This window comes from Triticum aestivum, chromosome 7B (assembly GCF_018294505.1).
Source record: "Triticum aestivum cultivar Chinese Spring chromosome 7B, IWGSC CS RefSeq v2.1, whole genome shotgun sequence".
NCBI lineage: Eukaryota > Viridiplantae > Streptophyta > Magnoliopsida > Poales > Poaceae > Triticum > Triticum aestivum.
Genome location: NC_057813.1, coordinates 67,432,854 through 67,441,287, shown reverse-complemented (window position 1 = coordinate 67,441,287; position 8,434 = coordinate 67,432,854). Strand labels below are relative to the sequence as shown.

Below are 8,434 nucleotides of genomic sequence, written 5' to 3'. Positions count from 1 at the left end.
TACTGCTTGTATCACCACCACCACCGTGTAATGGAATGTGTTAAAAAGTATACTGCTCTTTGACATGGTTACTGGTAAGCAATTTTTCTCTCTCACTTCTCATGATGCAGGATGGAATTGGATCCAGACTTGGTAGTTTGAAATTATTCTCTGTCGTAAGTTGCATATCCTAAACAATAATTTATGACTTTTCGTTTTTGTTCTTCAGCGCTACTTTCACTCTGTTTCATGGTAATGATGTGTTGTATATGTTGTAGTGAATGGAGGAATCTAGCAATGATCTTTTGGTCTCATGGAGCTGGCAATTGATAGGTATGTATGGGGAATTCAAAAAGCAAGGCAACTCAAGATACAAAGGCAGCAGATGTACCTAGGCTATCAGATTTAGCTGTACATGGCTAACATCATGCCCTTCTCACAATGTGTGTACATGATGTGTTGCAGGCCATATGGATGGGGCAAATGTCGATGAATACAACACAGAGAATATACCCTTAGCTGACAATCTTGACCATAGTTACTCAATGGGTCCAGGTATAATTCTGTCTAAATATCGTCAAACATACTTTTTGCATAAATCATATGTTTTGTATGTGATCAATCATACCTGGCAGACGACAAGGGGGGCAACAACACATCAGATTGGTCCAGTGATGCTTCTTTGCCGGCCCCCAGTAATCTCACACTGGTTTATGACACAGATGTACCACAAAGTTCAAATGGTATTGCACGATCCGTCTTTCATATGAAATAATTTGTGCTTACGGGAGCCGGCATAAACCAGTGTGAGATTACCATTTGAGCTTCTGCATGTGGCCCATTAATGTGGTCAAAGCAAGTTCTGTGGTCAGTACTCAATTTGGTCAGTGAGCTAAACGTCAACTTGGTCAGTACTCTATTTGGTCAAAGCAAGGTCTAACAAATATTTAGCTGCAGGTTTCTTATACTACTTTGAATTTAAACCAAGACAATTTGGTCCATTGTTAGGAAAAGTTAAGGATTGTGAGCGAGAAAGTGGAGAGAAAAAAGGTACTTATCAGCGGCAGGGGCGCGAGTAGGATGCCCTTTCCCAGGGAACTAAAGTAGGATTTGTCTTTACAACTATGTTGTCGCAGTGTTCTCATTCTGAAGGCGCCGACAGACCATGATACTTGAAGATATGGACGTGCCAAATCTGCGCCGACCTCCTCTACGTGATATCTCTAATGTTGATCATCATTCCAAATGTCTCCAGTGCCAGGTAAATGCACATGATTGCTTATAGTTTATCGCATTGGGTCATATACTTTACCTGTTTTTGCATTGAAATTGACTACAAAATTAGTGAGCTCGGAGAACTTAACCCTGTTTGGATCCAGTTGGGAATGGGTAAATCTTGCTAAGCAACTACGAGAGCGCAACAGAACTAAGCTGATGGGGATGCGAGAAACTACCAAATACGACACCTGGTCGACAAAGATGGATGCGAGGTGGGTTACTAATATGTTTTTATAGCTAAGTTTGTTTCTGAATAGTGTATTCTACTTCACTTATTTTTTAATCTATCTCCCAAAATGTTTATAATGTTATCCTTGTTGTTTAGCATCTGTCAGTGGTAGAAGAGATGAATCACAAAAGTAAAGCTTGCAGTCAAAAATATGTGAAGCTCGGGAGGGCATAGTGCTCAAATACGTGTACCTCGAAACTTAATTTTGTTCGCCTGCATCAATCATCCAGTTCTGGTCTGACTTCATTTTGCAAGGTCAGTGTGAGCAATATTTGCATTCCACACTATATCATGACCTTTTCTCCATTTTATGGGTACCTGCAAAACTAATTGAATTAAACAGGGCCACTGAACTTACAGTAACAAGAATGTCCAGCTACACAATAGAGCAAGCAAAATTCAAACATTTTCTTGTGGCCAGATTAAATATAAATGTACATGCACAAGACATCTTGACCACAAAATGTATAATCACTAAATTAGGCGGTTCAGCTTGAAGATATATGTTCATATGGTGAGTGTAGGACCCAACTCCAGCAACTTTTTAGCTCAGAGAGTAAACAGCCTTAGAATTTAACAGGAATAATCTACATACAACTCCTCTATAACAAAATATAATACATTTTTGTATTTCCGACAGCTCCCAAATCTCTGTAAAAGTACAATTCTGCCCTCACCATTGTTCTGCTCCCAGATCTATTTGAATTTTAACCTCGCCGTCGTTAGCACCTCGTGCCTCGCCCAGCAACTCGCGCCTCACTATTTCCCAGGCACTGCTTGCCGCACCGCACCCAGGCACTCCTCCTTGACCAGGCGCCCAGGTGGAGGCCACCGCTGCTGGCGCTCGTCCTAGCCGCGCTGGCCTAGGCACTCCTCGCCGCCTAGAGGCCGCTGGCCAGGCCTCCTCGCTGCCCAGGCACTCCTCGCCTAGCAGCACCTTCTCATCTGCAAACTGATTCAAATTGATTTCAGAGGAGCCGCATAGGAGGCGGATCAAGCGGAGCAGAGACAGTTACTGTACCAAACTGATTCAAACTGTGCAGTTACTGTAAATTCACAACAATTACAGTTATTGTACAGCTAACAAACTGTGCTCCAGTTACTTGTACTGGAGGAGTAACAAACTGTACAAACAAAAACAGAAACAAAAACTATACAAACTGATTTGGACAGAAGCAGTACTAAGAACAGAATATTTGCACTAAACTGAAATTAACCTAACATTTGCAGATGCAGAAGCAGTGCTCCTAAACATGCATGGCTCAACTACTCCAGATACAAGTCCTACAAGCTTTAAGTGTTGATCGTACAAGCCTGCTCCTAAACTTTCAGAGTACAAGCCCTAAACAATTATTTATGCACATTTCAGAGTTGACAACATGCATCATCTTCTTCCTAAATAATTTTTGCATCATCTAAATACTCTAAACTCATCTTCCGCATCATCTATGTACTCTTAACTATTGCATCATCAACAATATTCAGAACATACTCTAACTGAACTAGGCGATTCAAGCACATGCATCACTACACTGGAGTACTCTGCGCATGCATCTCTACATTGGAGTACTCCAAGCACAAGCGTCAAGGAATCATCTACTCCATCTGCAATACTCCTAAAATGAAAAATAAAATAAACTGCTAAGCATTACTCCTTCTGAAAATCATATGAAAATAATAATATGCTAAACTAAAAAGATTCATCTGCTAAACTAAACTATGGCTTCAGTTATGTTCATTTTAGCAGCAGTACTACAACATCTACTCTAGCAACAATAAATGATGAGTAAATGTTGGAATTTCCAACCATGTACACTATGCAACAGTACAATTCATAAAAATTAGTGCTACTCCTTTCAGTTACAAAGACCATCCCTACTATATTGCAAAAACTAGACTGAGGAGACGCAGTACTGTAAGTGTCGGATAAGCAACATGAAAATCAATGTTGGAGTAATTGTCTTACACCTAATCAGTGCAGACGTAGCAACCGCATCTTCACGAGCTGCCTCGTCGTCCATATCCCACGGTTCTTCCCTTCGCAACATACATCCTACTCCCATCTGCATCCCATCAAGAATCACAACCATATCCCATCTTCATCCATATCCCATCCTCACAAGAATCACAGCATACTATACTCCTAAGGCCGCGCTTGGTTCGTCGTTTCTCCGCCGAATTTATTTTCCACCTGTAACCTCTTACACCCGTATTAAACTGGCCACCCGTAAAAACCGGGCGGAAAGAAAACGGAGCGTGGGAGCTGTGTATTAGTTTTCCAGGCGGAAGGCACTGACTGGCCGTTTTTTTCGGATCCAAACAACCAACCAAGCGGCTGTTTCGAAAAGCACGTATTGATTTTCCGGCTGGATGTTTTACGCCTGTAATCGTCCCTGAAACGACAATCCAATCACGCCCTAATCAAGAATCTACCTACGTAGACAGTACGAGAAAGATGCACACCTCGTGGGTCTTGCCGTCGAGCGTAGAGCATGGTAGTCGACTGGGACGGGTGCGGGCTCGCTCTCAGGTGCCGTCGAGATGGAGGGGAGCTCCATCGAAGAGAGCCTGTCGGGGACGGCAGCGTCCAGTACGGGCGCTCCTCCTTGCAGGTCGAGGGCAATGAGGAGCGTCGGCGTTCGTTGCAGCCGTTGTCGAGTAGGAGAAGTCCGCCCTGCCCGCGCTCTGCCTGCTCCTCCTCAACCTCGGTAAAGAAATCTTTGGAGCAGGTGACGCGTGCGAGAGGGAGAGAAGGTGGCGACGCGCGTCCGTCGGAGGGAGGCGGCGACACGGGCGAGAGGGAGGCGGTTCGTCGGACTAGAGCTAGGGATTTGGTGGAGGGGAACGAGAGCGTTGTGCGACGTCCCGCGTTGTGCTATATTGGGAACTAAAGAAAAATCGTTACGTGACAGAAAACGTGCAATGATCCCAAAAAAGTGTGTTATGTAGTATTTTTCAGAGATATATTTTGTTAGAGCATCTACAACCGGACTTGGCAAATTCAGCCCCTTAAATGCCCACGGACGTGCCCGGGTGCGTCCGTGAGCAGTGACCGGGCACTCCTAAAAAAATACAATCCACATCCGGACACCTCAATTAGCATATCTCAAATCCATACAAACTCATGCAACTACGTCGACGCATACGCATCGTTCGGCTACTCCGTCACACTACACTAAACATGCTATCGGACTACCAAAATTTGGCATGTTTGGCTATGGTGGAGTTCATCCACGTCTGCGCTTGCCCTTCCCGACGCCCTTGTCGTCCTTCTCGCGGAAGTACCGGTCAAAGACGCAGTACGGATCGAGCCGGATCTGCTCGTCGCCGGAGCTGTCCTCGCAGTCGCTGTCCTCCTTCTCCTCCTTCGGTGGCAGTCCGTTCATGGCACGGACCGCCCGATTCTGCTCTAGGGCGAGGGCGCGCGTGGTCCTCCGCTGTCGTTTCTTACAAATGTGGGCGTGGATGGCTTCCTCCTCTTCGGCCGCCCTCGTCGTTGCATCAGCCGCCTCCGCCGCCGCCATTTCCGCCGCTATACCAGCCTTGGCGGCCCTTATCCTCTCCTTCCCACAGCGTGCTGCCGTTCCCGGTGAGACTCGTAGTCTGCCCGACTGGTGATGGGGAAGGAGAGGTGTTTCGGCTGCCGGGACCGCGAGGATCCAGCACCAGAGGACCTGAGCGCCCGGTGAGCAGACGCTATGGCTTCGCGGCGGACGGATCCGTCTGTCGGTCGGGTGTTGTCCTCCCAGGGGCGGCTGAGTGTGCGGACTGCCATTGCCTCCTCCAACCCACACGGGATGACACCCCAGTCGATGGATCCAGACTGGTCGAAGTCCGATCCGCTGTTTGCCATGGCGGAGAAGGTCGAAATCCGCTGGAGGTGAGCTCAGGTGGCGGAGGGAAGGGGAGACGAGTGGAGTGATGTGGCTAGGGTTTGCTCCGGCGAGCGGATGGGGATGAATGTAAGTGGGGTCTGGTGGGCCAGTATGGGCCGGGTCCGACGTGGCGGGCGTGCCGGGGCGCCCCCATATCTGCCCCATATTTAGCTGGATATGGGGGTGCCGGTTAGCCCGGGCGTTTCAGGTCCGTTTGAGAGGCCCGTCAGTGTCAAAAAATTATGATCGGTCAGTGACCGGGCGGCCAGCCCGGGCATATGAGGGGTGACCCGTTTTTTTAGAAAAATCGGTTGTTTTTTTTTATATGAACGAAAATCAACTATTTGCTCATAGAGAAATGTAACATATTTTTATAGTGAACAATATCACATACCTTAAATAATAAATTCCCGAGAAGGGAAATCAACTATTTTCTCCTAGAACAATATCATGAACAAGTGATTTATAAGTTAGCCTAAATTTATTAAAATCAGGATGCAACTTATAAATCATTAAACATTTTATGATATTTTTTATGCGGTTGTAACTTTTGACCAATAGAGCCACATTAAACTAAACTTTATTGTCCTTCTGGCACAACTATTTACATCTCACACATAATGCTTACTTCTTCTTAAATGTCGCAGTTTAATTGGAAGAGGGAAGGGAGGGAGGGAGAGAGAGAATGTTGCATTGCAGCGAGAGAGGCAAAGGGAGGGAGAAGTTAAACAGTGTGAGATGTAAATCAAGTGCATGGTTAAAGTCTGGGTGGAGATGGAAGGTGTGATTGCGAGCTAGATGCACCATTGAAAAATGTGGTGAGCCTGGGCTTGGGAGGAAGAGAGGCAAAGATAATGGGTGGAGGAAGAGAAGGAAAAGAGTAATTTAACAGTAAAAAAGACAACATTCGCTGATGAAACTAATGTATCTTTCTCATGAATCAATGTGGAACTGTGTACTGACATTCCTCCTTATCTGGAATCTCCATTTGCACCATCTAGAAGAAAATTTGAGGAAGAGACTAAAAGGCACATAGATGAGTAGCATGATTCTTGTCTTAGAAAGTTGGTTCTTATATATATGTCTTGGATTAAAAAGAGCATGAGAACTAGCCAAGCCATCTGAAAATGCCATCATAGCCAAAACTTTTTTTAGGTTGCTGACAACATTGAGCTGGACTTGCTTTTGTTGCTACTATTGCTGAAGACAAACTCCAGAAAAGGGAGTGAAAGCAGAAAGAAGAGAGGTTGCACAAGATGAGTAATGATGGGTAGCGATAGAGGCTGAAGCTGTGATGATGATGCGGATATGACCATTAGTATGTTTCCCATCAAGGAAACCTACAATTTCTATTATGATACAAATTTTCTATTATGAGGTGTGTTTCTCATAAAGAATGTGATTTCTGCATGATAGTTTTCTAAAAACGTGAAGGTTTTATGCAAAGACTGACATTTTAGAAGGATGTAGTAAAATGTAAACCTTGGTAGGTACTCCTGAAGTTGAAGCTGCTCAAGCAATAGTAATTTGTTTTTCCGAGCACTGAACTACTATTTCTGGTTTTGCTTATTGTTATTCCTCGTAGGATGTTCAAGAGGAACACCCTTTAAATTGTGTACTTGTCATAGCTTCAGGTCCACTTGTGAGCCCTTATGCAATTTTGCTTAAGTTAGATTAGGATGGGTTCCTTTGACCTTATGGTCATGTATATAACAACGAGGACCTATTACATATCCTTTTTCCCTCAGAAATCTTTAGGTACAACTGCATGGTCACGTGCTTCGAATTAAAAGCGTGTATGGCAGGTGGTGGAAGGAAAGATTGCAAGTCAGATGCACGACTGGTATACAGTAGACACAAATTCGTGTTAAACCGTTGAAATGTTTATGACCCGTTCCAATGCACGGGCAGTCAACTAATTCGGTACGCCATCATCTCTCGAGGTAGTGATAGCCGTCTCATTTTTTAAATCAGATGTACAATATGCCATCATCTTTTGGAGTATGTGGGAAAGTTTAGAAGAGATGCAAGAAATGGTGCAGTGAGATGACACACCTTGTAAGTGACGGCAATGCTACATGCTGCTTTGTCTTTTTTTATTTAATATATTTTTATATGTTCACTTTTGTAGGTCAGAGATAATAAAAATTGATGGCTTTGGATGATGCTTTGAAAATGTCGATTGAGAAAGTCACGGATGTAACTATGAGCTACTGGACTCAAAATTCATCCAGTTTTACACGATGAGATGCATGCAAATAACTATTCTTTCTTGTATATATGTTGCACATGATAATACTTTTTTGTGGGGTATGAGAGAGATGAAGATAGATTATGTTGATGTTCAAAAAGAATCCTTCGACAAGGGCCGGCTCAATTTCATTGGAAGGAGCCAAAACTACACCGAGTTTTATACAACAACATAATCTATCTCCATTGCTAAAAAAACAAAAAAGCCCGTCGCAACGCATGAGCATATTACTGGAGTTCAACACGAGATCAGAAATTTTGCGAGAAGGAAACTATCCAGACGTTGGCAATATTTTTTGATAACTGGCATGGGATGGACAATGACATCTCATCGCCCAACATGGTAAGTAAAATATTTTGTCTATTATTATCATGGTTTATTGTTGTTTCTAATAGCTCCACTTATAGTTTTATCTTCCCTATGCATCCATCGTCCGATACAACTTATACATCATCGACAAAGAGGCATGTCGTCTATATATTATGGACCCTATTCAAACATCACAATCGTCACAGGACAAAAATTTGAGGCATGCACTGAAATTAAAAAGTTTTGCAAGGGATTTCAAAGAAACAATCGAAATAAAGCTGTCTGGTTGGAATTCCGATATATCTAAATGGCAACGTTTATTTCCGTTTGGTATTCGAACGAGTATAGACGGGTAATGAATTCATAATAAAAACATTTATTTTTTTATCACTATTTTTTCTATATTATTAATTTAAAAAATTGCAGGAATGTGTCTGGCTATTTTGTTTTTTATTTTATGCTCTGGTGGAATGGTGAAGAATTGGGGAAGCCGGTTTGCGGTGAGTATTGTCC

The 8,434-nt window shown here is 43.6% G+C and overlaps 1 long non-coding RNA gene across 5 annotated transcripts; it reads left to right on the top strand.

Annotated features, from left to right (window-relative positions):
• The first annotated feature begins 255 nt into the window (after positions 1-255).
• Positions 256-6,903, top strand: LOC123162134 (uncharacterized). Of its 5 annotated transcripts, none has more exons than XR_006481060.1 (7): positions 256-312; positions 445-534; positions 615-846; positions 937-1,240; positions 1,359-1,469; positions 1,583-1,741; positions 6,009-6,240. It is a non-coding gene; the product is annotated as an uncharacterized lncRNA (long non-coding RNA). The 5 variants fall into 5 exon arrangements; XR_006481057.1 differs by having other exon boundaries at positions 615-862; XR_006481059.1 differs by having other exon boundaries at positions 615-886; positions 988-1,240.
• The last annotated feature ends 1,531 nt before the right edge of the window (positions 6,904-8,434 follow it).